The sequence below is a fragment of the Dipodomys merriami genome, unplaced genomic scaffold (genome assembly GCF_024711535.1).
Source record: "Dipodomys merriami isolate MVZ:Mamm:240054 unplaced genomic scaffold, mDipMer1.0.p SCAF_24, whole genome shotgun sequence".
NCBI lineage: Eukaryota > Metazoa > Chordata > Mammalia > Rodentia > Heteromyidae > Dipodomys > Dipodomys merriami.
In genome coordinates, this window is record NW_027203826.1 from 23,291,458 (window position 1) to 23,310,044 (window position 18,587).

Genomic DNA, 18,587 nt, shown 5'->3' on the forward strand with positions numbered 1-18,587 from the left:
ATCCACTTAGAATAATGATAATGAGGCAGCACTACATCTAGCGAGGATCATACAGTTTATACAAACACATACACATGCGTGGACAGGGCTAGACCCTAATTCTGCCCTAAATGATTTTCTGGGGAAATACTGCAGCTTTCTGCGGGGGTGAGAAGGTAGTTTGACATATGTTCTGCTCTGCCAGGTTAACTCTTTGAAGACTGGGCTTTTTGATTAGCTTGTCGAGCCACTGTTCGCAATATCTGTAGAGGATCCACAGTGTGAGTTCAGAATATGAAGGCAGATAGGGCCTGGTGTGCCTTTCCATGATCTTGCAGAGAGACCACTCCTCTGGGTTTTGCAAGCAGTAGCGGCCTCTGGACCCTGCTATGCTGGTCTCTGGTATGAACACAGGGCATTCTTGTATCTCCCCCAGAGAACCCCCAAAACAGCCAGCCAGTGCTATATAGCATCAGCCAACAAGTGCCTCCCTTCTCTTCAGCTCAACCCTCAAACAGTGCCCTCTTCTGCCTCCAAACCAAGACTTCCCTGAAGGGGAGATGGGAGGTGTTAATAAAAAATGCTGCTAGCAGAGTCATTAAGATATGACTGTGTACTTTCCTGGAGGGACACCTCAAGCCAGAAGTAGCATATAAGGCTTCCACTAAGCCTAGTTAAAGGTCACAGCCTATGATGACAGGCCAGCCAAGCTCCCAAGTGCAAAACATTTTTAATAAAACTACGTGGAAAGGGTAGTCTGCTCACTTTTCTTCTCCATGGGGCATTCAATTAAATGAGGGATTCTGGGAACACCCGAAACCCTCTGGCCATCTTTTCCATTAATAATAATAATAATAAAAGTCATCATCGAGCCTGTCTGTCAGATATTCCAGACAACAGTGCCTCCGCTTAGTTAATTGCTAATTAAGATGTGAAAGAACTTCAGTGTCTCTCATACATCCTAATTTGATTAAGCCTCAGAAAATCTTCCTCGAGAAAGAGAAACCTAAATGGTCAAGGCCGAGGCCCTCCCTGCATTCACAAACCCCTGTGAGGGAGCTGAGGCATGGGCGGAGAGGAAAGTCCACCCTGATTTTTTGGGGGGAGTAGGGCCATTTAGCTGATAGCATGAGAAGAAAAGATGAGGGAGAATGGGAACTATAACATCTGAGTTCATATCTTCCACTCCACACTGAGCTAAGCCTTTTGTACATGTTGACTAAGTAAACCTTCGCAGCAATCCTACAAGAGGAATATATTATCCCCATTTGACAGATTTGAAAGTGAGAGCTTACAGAGAGAAGTAAACATCTTCACCATCAGTATGTGACGGCTTAAGGATGTGAATCAAATTCCATGCTTTGAGAGACCACAAGACACAAATGTCCTCCTCCACATTGTTACCATAATTGACAAAGGAAAAGAACCTATATGTGGTGTGTCAGATTTCAACTGATCTTCACTTTTTGGCATTCATACCTTCGTATAGACTATTCCCAAATTAAAAGGGACTGGCATGTGTAGGTTAGAATACAGAGCTAATTTAAGGTTAGTCATAAGAAAAACCACTGTGGATTCCACCATGCTAGATTCCACTTTGCTCTCTTCTGAACCTCTCACTCTGAGCAAGGGCTACACCAGGTCATGGTAATGTTCAAGCAGCCTTGCAGAGGTATATGTGGAGGCCTCCTATGCAGTACACAACGTGGCAACCAGCATCACTAGTGAGCTCTCTTGCAAGATCTGTAACTCCTACCAGGTCTTTAGGTGACTGCACCTTACTCAGCATTCTCATTGGAAACAATAGGGTATCATAAGCCAGAACCTCTGGGTAAAATGCTTCTGAATTCCTAATCCACAGAAGCTATGAGATAATAAATGTTGGTTGTTTTAAGCCACTGGGTTTTGAGCTAATTTGTTACACATCAGGAAGATAACAAATTGAGAATTCATGAACTTTTCACATCTTGCGTGTTGAATTACTGTCTTGCAAAAACTAATGGGCCAGAGGAATACTTCTCAGAAACATTCCCATGTGTCTGACAGGAAAGTAGGGGTCCAAATAACAGCCCCTGAAAGGTCCTGCCTGGGAAGAGAGCTCATGAGTTTAGAAGAGAACATGGATGAGCTCACCAGTAGTATCTAAGGTTCTGATTTCATCATTAAGATGATTAAGTACAGTCTGTTGATCATTTGCAAGCTGCTCCATTGTTCAGCAACCAACTGCTGAGAATTGAGGGGGGGAAAAAGGAACTGGTCCTATTTTCAGGTATTGGGTAATTTGACTAAAGCTGATGGGCTCCCTTGCATTTGATGGTAATCAATTACTGGAAAATCTGAAGCTGTTCACAGCACGCACACTCACCTGATCCCAGCAACCTATGTTTATATTGAATGCCCACCTGAACCATTGCTGTGAAGTCTGAAGCCTTGGCAGTGTTTAAATATCATGTCGCATCTTTCCTCTGCCTGTGAGTCCCCTTAACAAAAGGGGGAGAAAAACACAGGGCTTTGGAGAAAGTCTGTGATTAAAGTCAACACGGCCTCTTGGGCTTTCTGGACTGTCCAGATCCTCAGATCCTGCTTGAGACGTCAGAGGCCAGAAGACCCTGGATGTAAAGCCTAGGCCAGGACCCTTGGGTGGCTAAACTCACTTGAAGTACAAAAGGGTCAGCATTTGACAAGGAAGGAATATATATCACACCTTTTCTGGATGTATTTCAAAGAATAAAATTCCAAAGATGAGTTGTTACAAGCTGACCTTAGAAAATGCAGGGCACTGAAGAGAGGATGTGCAGGTAAAGAAGGGGTGGGAGAATGTACAGAAGGAACATACCCATTGGCTGAACTCCCTGACAGACAGCGCCTCATACCCTTTGCTTTTACAGATGTCGCTACAAAAGTACTTCCTGTACTATGGAAGTATTTGTGAGCATGAGCTTTGAACCTAGATTCTAGGCTTATGTCTTGGACCTTGCTACTTCAGGAATCCTTACCTATTTTGTGATGCAGCAGTTTTAATTTATGTCCTAACAATGCTTGCATTGTCTTTGATCACGTGGACATCCATCTGAAGATAAAGCCTTTTATGTTCTCTGAGGACTGTACAACTAGTTAACCAGATGAAGTCAGCTTATTAGTAAGGTAATATGTGTTATGTCACAAGGGCCAGTATGGTGAGTCCATGAAGAGCCTCACCCTAACAGAGCAAGTATAGTTATGACTTTAGGAAAACTGGCGCTTTACCAGCTCAAATTCAATTTGTCCATTGCTCAAACCTTTTTTAATTTAATTTTTATTGTCATTATGGGGGCGAGGTACAGCAGGGTTACAGTTTCATAAGTCACGTAAAGAGGACATTTCTTTTTGGACACTGTTGCCCTTTCCCTTGCTTTCTCCCAGTTTTTCCCTCTCTTCACCACCCACAAGTTGAATAGTTCATGTTCAACATAAAACCTGCTTTGTAAAAATACCTAGTTAAATAGAAAAGAGCATATGACTAGAGCACAGGAGTCCAAAGTACTGTTCTAACCCTCTAAATAACTCTGTGTATCGGCTGCATGCCTTATTAGGAAAACTGCCTCCTATGCCCGTCTGTGCTACAACTGCGGGGCCCATACATAGCAGCATTCGAAGGATGGAGGCTGTGTCCTCTGCTTCATATCCCCAGTGCCTGGCGTGAGCTCTGCCAATGGCCAGAGAAGGGCCACATTCACATGTCTATATGTGTATAGGTGAGTGAGGAAGGATGTGTGTGAGGGTATCTACTCCACGCTGTCAGCATGGGCATTGGGGATAATATAGAAGATGCAGGGAAGGCTTGGGAAAGCCAATCAACAGAGAGAAAAAGAACACTGGCCAGATAAAGCTCCGATGCATGATCCGATCTTCTAGTTAAGAAGGAAGTATGAATATGGATGTATAATTGATTAAGGAGGAAATGATGTTATTCCTGTGTGAAGGCAAAGAAAGTGGCAAAGTATTTAAGTTAGAATCAACAAACAGAAACATCCTGCATATCTGCTGTCTGTGCATAATTATGTCTAACTAAGCAAAAGGGAGGTGGACGGTGAACGGTGAACGGTGGCGCTGTGAGATGCCACCCAACTAAGGCAATGAAGCCAATAGCTGTTAGGAGTGCTGGTTCATCTCTCAGCTGAGGTTCCTTCCAGGAACTGCTCTCAGCCAGAGTTGAGCAAACCCTCTTATGATGGGCTGTTCACAAGCAAACACTGGTCCATATAGAACCCAAAGGCCTGTTTTCCTGTCAATGGTAGAGCACCCTCTGGCCAAGTCAGCTTTTCCCCCACAGGTATTGTCCACAAGAGCAGGCCCACTGAGGACCCATGTATCTGTCTAATTTGTATTTCTTGGGAAATAATTGCAGATACAAAAGATATACATTCCAGCCTATTAAAATGTTATGTCATGGACCACGATGGTGGGAAATGGTTGTCTTTTCCTGAATATGTCTTCATACTAATTTTTATTATAATAAGCACTTATCACCTTTTTAATTTCAAGAATACCAATTAGAAAAGGTGAAAATGCAATAAACATATGTAAGTTGAATGAATGCAAGACTGGGCTTACATACCTTGTTGGTGAAACAGGTAATAATAAAAGAGCATGCTGAAGGTATACGGTGTTTAATAAATTCAATGGAAGAGAATTTTGCCACACTTTTGATAACATTTGATTTATCTGGTTCAAAAGAGATTGTACATACTCTCTGAGAGTGAGGTCCCAATCTCTCTGATAGAATGAGAGAAAAACAATTGGTGAAAGGAAGAAAAAGAGAGAAAGAGTTTTGATTCTATGGAAGGAGAGATTGTCTAAGATCAGAATATCTGCCCTCAAAATAAGCTGAACATTTAGGCAACTACTACTCAAATTACCCTGTGGAAAAGGACCTGAAGTTCTTTCATTTGGTGAGCAGCTAGATTCGGATTGGAGGAAGACCATTCCTCCCCTTTATATGACTGGTAACATCTCTCTGTCTTTGGCACCAGCAAACCCTTCCAGAGACACACAACCTCAGAATCCTTTACCACTCTGGAGTATTCAGTAGAGGCAAACTCTATCCACCCTGCCAGAACTAGATGCCCTTCCTTCTTCCTCTTCTTCTGAAGTTCCATGGGTCTTCCAGGGTAGGTAAATTCACACAGGAGCAACTTAGGTGAGCAACTTAGATGAGTCTATCTATACATTACCCCAATACTTGCTCCTTCCTCCTTCAGACTCCAAACAGTATTTGCAAATGCATCCTCTTTAGGCATCTATAAATGAGATCCCTGAAGCTTAGTGTCCCATTTGGAGGAAGCTTAGCAGCATTTACGAGCAGGAAGTCCTTGAAGGCATAATTATCGAGCTGCTAACTGCATTGACAGATCCTCAGGAACTGTGTAAAAGAGAGGCCTGGTCCAAGCTCTGCATAGCAGCACCCTTGATTAAAAAGGCAGGCAAATATGCATACACAGAATCCTTCTACTCACAATGGTGTCTCTGTTGCTGGTGATAATGGCTCTATCCTGAGAGAAATCATTGGTGCATTCACTCATTCATCGAGTGTTTATTGAATTCTTCTGTGTTTGTGTTGTACTTGGGACAAGAATTAAAACAGGAAGCAGGACAAAGATACTGACTTTGAGGAGAGCTCAGATGGTCCATGAGAATCCAGAAGGAAAAACCACCCAAATAGGTTTATAATAATAGTTATGTTCACTATTCACCATGCGCAGTGTGCTGAAGACACTCAGGACATAACAGAAGCTTGGGACTTGTGGCCCAGGGTTGAATGGGACACTTCCTGGAAGAGGTGTCATGCACTTTTCATAATCAGATTGTCTAATTATGTACTATAGCCACTTTCAACGATCCTGGATCTGTTATCTCAAACATGTTTCTGAATTTATCATGTACCTACAGAATTCCCCTCCTTAGAATTACCATTTCATTACAAAGATTTGAGAATGAGTGCAAAATATTAATGAAATAAGGTTTTGGAGAGGAAAGAAATAACTTAATAAGCATCACTTTCTTTGCTTTTGAGGTCTACATGATACACCTCTGAATGTCTTTAAAAGGAGAGAAAACGCTTGAAAGGGGACGAGAAACAGAAGTTCTTTATTTTGAAGGTGTTAATGTATTTCTTCCCTGCCTTCTTCCTGCTCAGGTATCTTTGAATCGTCTAATTGCTTCCTGGGCAGACCTCGTCTGGAGTTCAGATTAAAGATAGTGCAGTTAAGGTGACACATCGGAGACTCCATCAGCCAAGGTACTGTTTGCTGTGAACCTTTTATTATCCATCACTCCAATGGCCAGTCCGAGGCTTTGCTAGTAACTGCATATTCCCAGGGACCTGAGACCCTATGTCACTTAGGGATCGTCTTACTGCAATGAGGCAGCAAACAGCCTCTGTTCCTCTGAGCTCCATGTGGTTTCTGAAACCTCTGGAGAAACCGGGCAGTAAGGTTTTTGGCATCACATAAAATATTTCTGAATTGCATTTCATGATGCAGTCGGCAATAAAAGTGTGTTACTGGGCTCAATCCTGCCAATAGGCGAGACCTGATTCCCAGCCCAGCCGCGCCTGCGCTGCCTCCACATGAATCAGTGCTAAATTATTCACCAGCCTGACTCTAAAACTTCTGGAGTTCCAAAAACCCCTAATAAAGTATTATGAAAAAATACCCATCTCTTTATCTCTATCCATAACTATTTATATGGCTGGAGGAAAAACCTGTCGTTTTAGTTCTTTTAATTTAAAAGCTTTCCTAATTCCTTTTTCTTACCACATATATATGTCTAAAGAATGTGCAGGTTGAAATAATAATCTCGAAAAAATGGTCCATGAGAGGAGGCTCTGAGGAGTCACAGAATTGACAGGCACCATGAATATTTTGCTCCCTTAATAACTTTCTGTGGCTCTCAAGCCTGACTCACTGAATTGGGAACTTTTCAAACAGGCGTGTCCTCACTTTATTTGTACAGAACACTAATGATAATGCTCACCACCATTTCCTCTCTATTGGTTTGTACAACTGCTAACATTTGTTCAGGAGAAACTAATTTTCTTCCTGAGACTCAAGGTACTCAATATGTACTCAGGATCCATTCTGGTACTGTACAGGTAGAAGATGCATCTTGTAGGAGTCAGCCAAGTAAACCCTCAGCAGGATCCTGTCCCATTTGGAGGACATTTGGCTAGAGGTAGCTTGGGCCATCTAAAATACCTATGAACATTAAACATCACAGGAAATATCATCCCACAAAGCTGGCCATCAGCCATTCATACTTAAGCATGACTTGGTTGCTCCCTAGCTACCAGTTGGGTGAAATCTAGTTCTCTGCAAACAAGCAGAGGTGAGTGAAGGTGAACCAGCCCAGCAGCAATAAAGGCTGCCTGACACCAAAGCATCACTGAAGGTGTAAGAAGATGCAGAGATTTTCACTTACCTGCGCTCTGCTCTGAGAAAGAGCTGATATAGATAAAGAAATACCTGACAAATCACTGGTCATGGAGATCAAATCCCTAGACCTCAAGAATTTGCCCATATTAAATAAAATCCTTGGTATATAAACTGACTTCTTCAGTGAGGGCTCAATGTGAGCATGAGATCAGGAGTACTGTCACCCTGCTTGAAATACATGTTGAATAAATGTTTCAAAGGTGTTGGCTTAAATATGAGACAATGCAGTTTCATCTAGCCCTGTTATCTGAGGCTTTTGATGGAGAGCTGGGGAGGATGAAAGAAATAACCCAGCTCTCTGTGTGATATTCGGTGGAATACTGAGAAAAAGTTTGCAGAAGGCAGATGGCAGGGGCTGGTCGACTACTGAAAACAAGTGTCACCATTACATCCAGAGACAGCATCCCTCCAGTGACTAGGACCCTGCCTTGGTTTTAACCTTCGGAAATCAACCCAGAGACTGAATGAGGCTCATGAACAAGGTGAGCCTTCTGAAAAGATCCACTGCTTAAGGCGGGGTCAGAAGACAGTCCTACACCACGGCAAAGCTCTCTCCTCTAAGAGAAGCTTCTGGGCCAATGAAGAATAAAGCCAAGGTACAAATAAGGAGCCTTGTTTGAAGGCAGTTAGCACCTGCCAGGGGCTCCAGGCAGGGATGGGCAGTCTGCTAGTCCTCCTGACTTCTCAAGAGTCTACAGGAAGCAGCATTTGGAGATAGTTCTTAGAAGTACCAGCTGCTCTGTCAATTATATCTGAGAGCTACCTTCTGGCAGAGGCCAGCTCACCTTTCCCTGCCAAGCCTTGTCACATGAATGCAAATAACCTCTCAGTATGACAAGCCCTACCCAGATTAACTGTCTCTCACACAATGTGGCCTGGTGTTGGAACTGCAGCAATTATCACACAGGAAGGCAAGGCAGGTAGCCTCATCATTCTGGCAATTCAAACCAAGGTGCGTTCACCAGGCTGGCTTGAACGAGCCCGGTTCATCTTGTTTCTATCTTACTCTCAATCCCCATGCATTTGCAAGCAGATTCTTTTAAGAGCTGATTAGATGAGCCCTTAATAACATTAGAACTTAAATGGCCCCAGATAGGCTTTCAGCTTCTTGCCAAATTGAGATAAATGTGATATTTGGGGAACTGAACTCCCAGCTCCATGGCTGCTTTAGACTAGACATGGGCTCTGAAGCATTCTGCTTTCTCCTCTGATTGTTTTGCAGCTGAAAACTGGGTTTATATCTCTCAGGCTCCGTTCCTCACTAAGGGTACATGATTCTATGTATAAATGATCTCTTAGTTATGCATTTTCAAAGAAAGGTACATGGAAATAGGAAGCCCCAGAGGGAGAGTTGTATCTTTAAGTTCTTTCTGTGCTCCCATACCCTCTGGGAACTTTTAGTTCAGGCAACAATTTTTACTGAGCAACTACTAGTCATTTAATTCAACATTAATGTTGTTAATGCCAGACTGACTCAGAATGATGTAAAATGATCAGATATATGCCCTCTGTAACTTTCTCATGTATGGGATCATTTCCTCCAAGGAAACACACTTAACTAATAGGCAGGCATAGTTTTAAAATTTATACCTTCTGTGAATTTCAGAAGAAAAGGTAAAAACAGAATCTAAAACGGGAAAATAAAACCAAAAGTGAACATAAAAAATGGTACAATGTATAGAGTTAAAGATACTCTTACAAGCAAGCAGAATTAAGTCGTCTGCTCTTTCTGTCTTTCTCTAGTCAAACCTGACAGCTGAATATCTTGAAATTTCTGTTTTTGGGTCCAGTCATGGGGCCTGAACTCTGGGCCTGGGCCCTGTCCCTCAGCTTTCAGCTCAAGGTTAGTGCTCTACCACTTGAGCCACAGCACCACTTCTGGCTTTTTTTTTTCTTTTTGCTTATGTGGTGCTGGGGAATTGAATCCAGGGCCTCATGCATGCAAGGCAAGCGCTCTACTACTGAGCCACCTTCCCAGCCCCTATCTTGAAATTTCTAAACACATGATTTCTTCTTTTCTTTGTACCTGGTCATTTGAGAAATTTAAGTTCCCTTCTGAAAGTTCACACACACAGGTTCTCTTTCAGATGATGGGTTTCAGATGAAGCTGAACTTGAGTTTAAACTTTATCTTCTACTTCAGTAGGAAACAACTACCTGCTTCCCTTCTTCAGTGGAAACCAAAAGGCCTCTCAGGAGCCAGTGAGGAACAGAGTAGAACCTTGGTTCTGGGCAGAAATTTAGCATGCCAACTTATTCTGTTCCAGTCCCACAAATGCAAAGCTCACTGCAGCCTTCCAGATGATTGAGGGGTGTCACAGCATTTAAACTTTGGCTGGGGACTGAAACTACAATCGAATGGGAATGGCTACCCAGGCTCCCTGGTGAAAATGGGACAGCAGAAGCTCAGCCAAGTACAGCAGGTCCATGATTAGTGTTTAAATCTATCCCAAACTCCTGTCAGGCAGGGCTGATGGCTGAGGAGGGGGAAAGAGGAGAATCAGAGGTCTCAGCACAGCCCCCTTGCTGAGCCCTCTAAATTAAGCACTCTAACCAATTGTGATGTGCTTTTATGAAGAGCATATTACTCAAGAGCTCGTTGTTCATTTCAGTACTCTTCTAGTACGGTATTTGTGTTCTCTCTCAACATCTTGAGGTTTATGTGGAAAAAGTATTATTGGGTACCACCAGCAGTTTCCATCTTCCTATGCTAAGCGCAGGGCCATCCATGAAGAAGTTTGTTTTATTTCTCTCTTGTCCATTTTATCTTGCTTTTGTCTCATCTTCGGAGTAAAGCGCCTCTCCTCACCCGGTGCTGAGGCTAGCTCATCCTGAATCCTCAAGTCTTGCTCAAGTCATCTCTTCTACAGCCTTGTATTCATTTTCTCTGACTTTTCATAAGTTCTTTCCATCTGCTTATAACACTTGTCACTATGAAAACACACACACACACACACACACACACACACACACACACACACACACACACACATAAACAACTTTCCCTGAGTCCTAACTCTCCTTTGTCTCTTCTTGTCCTTGATTTCCTTTTGCTTCCTTTTATTCTAAACTCTGTGGGTGAATAGTCTCACAGTTATTTACCCCGTTATCCTATGGAAAATTCTGCATCCTACCCATACATGCAATAAATTCAACATAATTAGGCAGGCTTGCACTATCCCATACTCTGTGCAATATATCCAGTGTGGATCCTGACCACATTTTTACTAGGAGGGCAAGCATGCCTGCCTGCTACCCCAAATTACAAAGTAGTGTGCTGAGTGGAAAGAGGGGGCTATGCATGCTGGGGAAGAACATCATCACCCCTGTCTTAGGGACAAAGAATAACAAGACAGGTTTCATAGGTATTCTCCAGATGGATGAGGAACCCATGAGGAAGAAAAGAGAGAGAGAGAAGGAAGGGATCCAAGCCAGGTAGAGAGAGTCGCATGGACACAGGCACTGGGGTCTAAGCAGTGTGACATGTAAGCAGTACCATTTATGTAGCAGGGAGGCAAGTGGTATTGATGGCAGATGCTTCGACTTTATGTGTAAGGTCAGGAGAAAGGAACTGTCTCTTGCCAGCAATGCAACAATAGGCAGTTTAAAGTGAGCGAGTGACACAATCAGATTGCCTTTTGAGAGATCACTCCAGGAGCAGCAAGAGAAGTGGAGATCAGATGGGAAGCTGTTCCAGTAGTCCAGATCTGGGATGATAGGGTTTGAACCACACAGCAGCACTGAGCATGGTGAGAGGTGCTCCTAGTGCAACCCCCTCCATCCTCCACGAATCCACCCAAATACAAGTGTCCTTGCTTCAGCTCTAAACCCTCAGTGCATCGCACTTTTCTTAGTGTGTTTTCTCCACTTGCCTTACTGGTTTATTTCTTTCATGTTCCCGATCAAGCTGTCTTTATTTCCCCCTTCTGCAAATTACAACACCTCGTTCATCATAGGAGCTGAAGAAAAGGTTATTTAGTTGAATTGAATTTTCAAGAGCTTCAAACCATGAATAATAAAGGAATCAGCCATGTACAAGTGTTTGTCATTTACATAATTGTGTAAGCAAGCTGATAAAAAAGTATTTTTCCCATTATTTTTTTATTATCTCAAAATGCCCCCACTCTCTTTGTAGTTCTCCAGGTTTCAGGGAAAAAGTAAACAAGTGTTCTTTAAGAGACAGAAGTGGCAGAGATACTGTTCCATCCTCACCCCCCCCGCCCCCCTCCCCAGTCAAGGGAAGCAGTTGAAGGGCATGAACACACAATTGCACTATGAAAGCCATGTACAAATATTGAGAAGATGCTGTCTGAAGAGATTTGCAGCACACAGCGCATGAGAAGACCACGTGCTGGATCCCGAAGGTCAATGGGCAGATACAGATTGATTAAGCTAAGTGCTTACTGAAATTGCTTTGTGACATACAGATGAGAATTGATCATAAGCAGGACCTGTACTTAAAGTGAACATGCTTGTGCAAAATTTGTATGCCACCAGAGCAAATTTAAATTTTCCAGATTTTCCCCCTAAGTGAAAGCATCTACCATATAGTTAACAAATATGTTGTAAAGAGTGAATGGGTACTTATTATTTCATGACTGAGTTTCTTTTTTAAGGTTTTTATTGTAAAAATACTGTTCAGAGGGGTTACAGTTACAGAAGCAAGGTAATGAGTACATTTCCTGTCAAGCATTGTTGCCTCTTCCTTTGTTTTCCCCCTACCATCCCTTCCCTCCCACCTCCACAACTACACGCCACGCCCCACCTCGCCTAAATTGTAAAATTCATTTTTCAACATAGTATTGTACATCTCATTGTTACAATGGGTCAACCTGTATCCCTATTTAAACATTTTTTCCCTTCCCCTCCCCAAATTAGAGAAGTGTATATACAAGATGCAGGGCACCAACATCAAATACAGTGAAAGCAGGTGTTATATTGTGGGGGAGGAACATACAAAGCAACAAAAAAATCACATGGTACATTATAAATGCGTTAAGAACAATAGCAAGAAAGAAAAAACCACTGTGTCCTTATCTTGGGGTTGATTTCACTTAACATCATCTTATCTGGTGCTATGTACATAGCTTTTGAACTTTTCTGCTTGTCCCAGACAAATACTAGTTACTGCAAATTAGGGAAACCATGGGACCTATGTTTTTGGGGGCCTGGCTTACTTCACTTAATATAATTTTTTCCAAGTCTTTCCATTTCCTAACAAATGGGGCAATGCCATTCTTTCTGATGCAGGCATAGAATTCCAGTGTGTGTGTGTGTGTGTGTGTGTGTGTGTGTGTGTGTGTGTGTGTGTGTGTGTGTGTGTGTGTGTGTGTGTGTGTGTGTGTGTGTGTGTGTGTGTGTGTGTTTGTAGCATATTTTCTTGATCCATTCATCTACTGAGGGGCATCTGGGTTGGTTCCATAACTTAGCTATGGTAAATAATGCTGCAATAAACATAGTTGTGCTGGTAGCTTTAGTATGTTCTTGTTTGTGATCCTGAATAGCAAAAATGATCCTTAACAGAAAGAACAGTGCTGGAGGAATATCAATACCAAATTTCAAACTCTACTACAAAGCCATAGTAATCAAAACAGTTTGGTACTGGCATAAGAAGAGACCTGAGGACCAATGGAATAGAATTGAAACCCAGAAATGAACCCACAGATATATAGCCACCTAATCTTCAATAAGGGAGCTTAAAAAAAATAGAATGGAAGAAAGACAGCCTCTTCAGTATTTGATGCTGGCAAAATTGGTCAATCACCTGTAGAAAACCAAAGCTAGATCATTCTATTTCACCCTGCACCAGAATCAACTCCAAATTGCATCAAAGCAGACACCCTGAAAACATTACAGGAAGGAATAGGAGAAACCCTAAGTCTCTTTGGCACAAGCCGAAATTTTCTTAATAGAGACCTAGAAATACAATAAACCAAAGAAATGTTGGACAAATGTGATTGCATGAAGCTGCAGAGCTTCTGCATGGCAAAAGACATAGCTAGCAAGATCGTGGTTGAGTTTCTTAATGTAGGGATTCTGTTGGCCCCATGATAGATTCTTTGTGGTATCTCTTTATTCTTCTCTCACTCTTTTTCTCTCCATTTCTCTCTATCTGCCCTCTTTCTCTCCCCAAACTAACCTAAAGGATTCTGGCTGGCTGCGAGTCAGCTCCATCTAGTATGGTACCATGGTTGTCAATCAAACACAATCCCTAGCCCCCAGGAAGCTAGAAGTCAGAAATCTCCTAATTCTGGGCTATTTCCAGCCTGCTTAAGCAGTGGCTGTGAGCACCACTGGCCTGTAGCATTTAGTCAGTGAGAATAAAAGGAGTGGAGTGAGGCAGTTACTAGAAAGGCAGGACAGACAAGAGGAAACAGGAGAAAGGGGTAGAAAGTACAGTTGGCAAGTGTTTATCAGTTTTTGTGCAAAATATAAAGGTTGGCATCTTGGCCCATACAAAAGAGGTAGAGATCATGCTTCCTGCTCTCAAGAAGCTTAGGATTTAGTCAAGAGGGTAATTCTAAAGCCAGAAGACCAAACAGCAGTGCATGACAGTATAATCAAGTACTCCAGCACTGACTGTATTTGGGTACCGAGAGCAGAAGTGTGTCATAGGATGCAGGGAAGTGGAGTTAACCAAAGAAAACCTCTCGCGCGCCAGAGAGATTAGACATCCAGTAAATGCCTGAAAACAGATGCAATTCACATCCTGGAAGGCTGAGCCAGCATGGCAACTGGGAGCGTGGAAAAAAGGAAGACCAAAGGAAAAGATGAAGGAGAAGAGAACAGCAAGCGGAAAACGTGTGATGGCAGAGCAGCTAGTGCTATCTCCCACAGCTGCTCAGCTGCTTCCGGCTCTCTGGGCACCTGTGACCACCTTGGGTTGCCTTGGCCAAAGACCAGCACTTCAGAGGCAGGAAACATTTCTTTGGCTTTAGTCATCTCTGCAGAATTGGACTAAAGCCAGTATGTTCCTGTTGTCTCCATCATCACACAGGGAAGCACTTTTTTTTCTTGTCTCTGTTTATGTGGAGGCCTGTTTATACTGCAAACCTCACATCTCTCAGATTGATCTTTTTAAAATGAATTCTACCTTCTCACTGACGCATAGAAAATGCATGTATTCGTGTGACACAGAGCAACAGTTCCATACAGGCACACATTATGTTATAATCAGATCATGGTAAACAGCATATCCATCACCTCTGACATTTATCACTTTTTTTTCATGTTGTGAGCATTCAAACTCCTCTCTACTACGTTGAAGTATTCAAGTAATCATTGTCAGCCACAGTTACAATTCTGTGCTAGAGACCGTTAGGAGTTCCTCCTACCCAGTTCACTGCCGTACTCATGAGCTATTCTTTCTCCTTCGCTCCCTCCCTCCCAGGTTCTGCTAACTCTTCTGCTCTACTTCTATATGAGATCAGCTTTGTAGTACCTATACATGAGTGAGAACAAGTGGTCCTTTTCGGGTATTACTTATTACATTTAATGTAATCAGGCTGATCTTTGACATCTGAATTCTCATATTATCAGCAACTGGGTATTAAGACTCCACAGAAACTCCACAATGAATGAGATGGCTTCATTAAACTGAAGGATCTCAGAGCCTCGCTAAGACATGGGAGATTGGTAAATTAAGGACAAGCTGCTAGATGTACTTCAGGAAGATTGTATAGAGAGAGAAGTATATGGCCAATAACATGTATTTTGATTGGGCCGTGAAATCTCCTGGCTCTGAAAACTGCTCTATCATCTACCCTCACAGCTACCCAAATTTTAAGAAAAGGCCACAAATAATGCTGGTTCCACTTCATCAGCTAAAATTCAAACATGGATAATATTTTAATTTTTGTTAATATTTTTTGAAAGCCACTGGAGGAGGAAAGTTCAGAGAAACAAGAGTGACAGAAGAAGAGGGAATCATTGTTTTAAAACATAGAGCTCTGCCAGGAAAGGCAGAGTTGAGGTAGATGATTTGGACACATAGGAATAGAAGAAGAGTAGATGGAGAAAAGTTAGAATCTAACTTCCCTCACTTGTAGCGTGGCCTGAAGCAGCCCTGACTGATTGGATAGCCCCACCATGACCATCAAATGTATTCCAAGGCTATCTGTAAAGCCTTGGAATTGCTTAAGAGAACCAAGTAGGAAGAAGAACCCAGCAGGGTAAGGCTATTTGTGAGATTTCCGCCAGGTGCCAGGATAAATAGACATGCACGCCAAGAAGTCAGGCCTGGCTGTAGCAATACCACAAAAAGGTTTTCATTATGCGCAGTGAAGAGATCATCCCAATGCAGACAAACCAAGGCCATGCGCCAAGGGAATGCTGCATTTTCCTGCTGAGTCAGCAGACGATAATAAAGCTGGGAAATGATTTAAGAGCTATGATGATGAGAACTTGCGAGAACTCTGATAATCTGATCGCAGAATCACAGACTCATCAAATGTTCAGTCTAGGATATTAGAGACCATTTAGAGAGTTTGGGGAAAACAGGGCTTTGTGAGGCTTACATTTGTTGAGTGCTTTCTGTGTGGTAAGCGCTTTGTGGATTACCTCATAGGTTGTTAAGTTATCTGCTCTTCCCATCAACCAGTTAGAGCAGGTACTGGTATTATCTTCATTTTGCAGCTAAGAAAATTAAAACTCAGAAAAGTTAAATAATTTCCCCAGGTTAAGTAACTTAAAAAGTGACCAAGCAGGGATTTGAGCCCTGGCACATGGAAGTTTAGGATTCTTTTACATATCTCCTTTCCTATCTCAAAAAAACCTCATAGCCAGTCTCCAATAAGCAAAGCAGGCCACCCTTTTGTTATTTAAATCTCATTATACTCAAGTCAGAGTATAAATATCACTCTGGTGATGATGAATGCTTGTTAGGGAAGAGGTTGTGACAAATCTGGTAGCAAAGATGTCTTGATGCCTTGTCAGAACTGAAGGCTATTCTAGAAGGGAGGCTGGGTACCGATGGAGTAGCCTGTCTCCTTAATCAAGGAGTGATAATGCATGTAATGGCGCATCTGCTACTGAAGCATGACAATTACTAGAGGGTAGCTGGGCAAGGGAAGGGTAACCATAGCTCTCCTTGAGAGGATAAAGAGAGTACTGATGAGATTTTGATAGTGATCAATGCAACAGCAATAGGTTGTGAGGACAGATACAGGAAAAGTGGTGATACACTTAGTCATTCAATCAAACACACTTGCCGAATGTTAACTCTACGGAAGCAAAGTTCTCTTGAAAGGACAGTGAGGACTGGTCTACCAAGAGATTAAAATTTAATGGATGAAACAGGATAAGCATAAACAACCCCCATCCCCTCCCCCAAATATCACAAGATTTAAGTCAAGATTGCAAGTATGCATCACCGGGGCTCTGGCTCTGGCTTGAACTTCTTTGAAGAAGCCATTGATAGAATTTGTGGAGTCAGGTAACTGCAACAGAAGAAGCCTGTGCAGATGAAATGTCTTCAGAATAAGGATTATGACTGGCTGGGCTGCCACTGAAAGAAAAAAAATGAGGATGGAGGAATGAGCTTGTCAATAAGAGTAACAATGGCCACCGCGAAATGGCTGTGGAAAGTGGCTGATCTTTTGTAGTTAACATCATCACAGGTGATTTGATGCAGGAAAAGGGAACTTCTAACACTAATGGCGATGTTAGAGGGCACGTCTACTGCATAATGGGGGTGCCGATAGCTCTACCAAAGGTGGCCAGGGTGCTGCATTGTGGAGGGGTGGATAAAGATGTTAAAATTGTTATGGGAGCAATTATGATTGTAACTGAGGTAATGCTAAAGATAATGAACCTGTAATTGAAAAGCTGGTGGCTGTAAAGGAGAAGGTGAGGGCAACTGAAATGTAGAGGGGGTAATAAGAGAGGTAATGGTGGCTATATGAAAGGTAATGGAGTTATAATGTTAGATAATGCTAAAAGGTAATGGAGTTCTAATGAGGTGATGAGTACAGAGTGGGGGGAGAGGAAAGATGATCATTTTAATGGAACTAAGAGGGACTGTGGGATACAGCCGAGAACGCTATGCAGAGCATTCATCACAACAGCTGGAACAGTGGATGACCAGGAGAGTAATGAAAGCTAGCCCCAAAGTTCTCATTACAGCAGGAGTCCTAATAGACCCTGTAAAAAGATAATAACATTCATGGAAAAGATGATGGTTCCAGGAGAATCAAGAGCCTTGTGATGGCATTTAGAATTAAGAGTCAAAGAGACCAGAGGAGGAACATGGGTTGAGGGTGGGTGGGTGTAGACCTATTTGTAGGTCCTAGGGCTAAGGGCACTGAGAGATGATGGGTACACACAGCCTAGGGGTTATTTGACTTTCCACAGACGCTCTTGCTTGCACAAAACATTTATTGTGCATGCATCTAGTCCAGGGTGAACAGACATGATGGAAGCAACAATCTCAGCCCATAATCTAAATTTCATTCTTCAGTTAGGAATGATAACATACGAGCTCCTGTGAGCAGATGTACAAGCAGAAAGATGTGTGGGAAACTCATGAGTTTCCAGAAAAAGTGAATAAATGTGATTCATCCTCCTGCTCTCCTCTCTCTCCTCCCCTCTGTTCTCCACCCTTCTTCTTTCCTCTCCTCCCTTCCCTTCCCCTTCTCTCTTCTGCTCTCCCCACATGTATACATACAAACTTATAACCACATAGACCACTAACACTCCTTCCAAGCGAGGAGAGTACTGAGTGCAGCTTGTGCTGGTCAGTTGGGTTGAGCTCTGAGAATGAACCTAGGGAGATCCCCAATAGCACACTGCTGGTACTCCTACATACCACAGCCTGGGAACTTGAACAGAGACATACCACCTGCAAACAAACAGATGATCCTAGACCCATACCAAGCCACCAGGAGACATAGGCAAGACAGAGTTTATTAGGAGATCTGAGACGGCTGACAGATGCATCATCTATACAAGGAGTTGTGCATGGAACAACAATGCTCGCTGACTTTGGGTCCTAAATGCCACCTCCAGCCCAACTATGTCAAAACCACTGGCAGAGCTTTTACAAAAGTCCAGACTCCCAGTTCCCATCCCATGGAGGGTCTCAGGCTTTATTTTCAAAACTACCAGGAACATTTTTCACTTTTCCACTGTGTCTATTTGA

General features: G+C 42.7%; 1 protein-coding gene across 4 annotated transcripts in view; it reads left to right on the forward strand.

Moving 5' to 3' along the window:
* The window catches only part of Tnr (tenascin R), a 414,919-nt gene that overhangs the window by 211,908 nt on the left and 184,424 nt on the right, over positions 1 to 18,587 (forward strand). For all 4 annotated transcript variants that reach the window (XM_070034414.1, XM_070034416.1, XM_070034415.1 and 1 more), the window contains exon 2: positions 6,155 to 6,256. The gene's annotated coding sequence lies outside the window, so the exon portion shown is untranslated. The remainder of the gene's footprint in view (positions 1 to 6,154; positions 6,257 to 18,587) is intronic.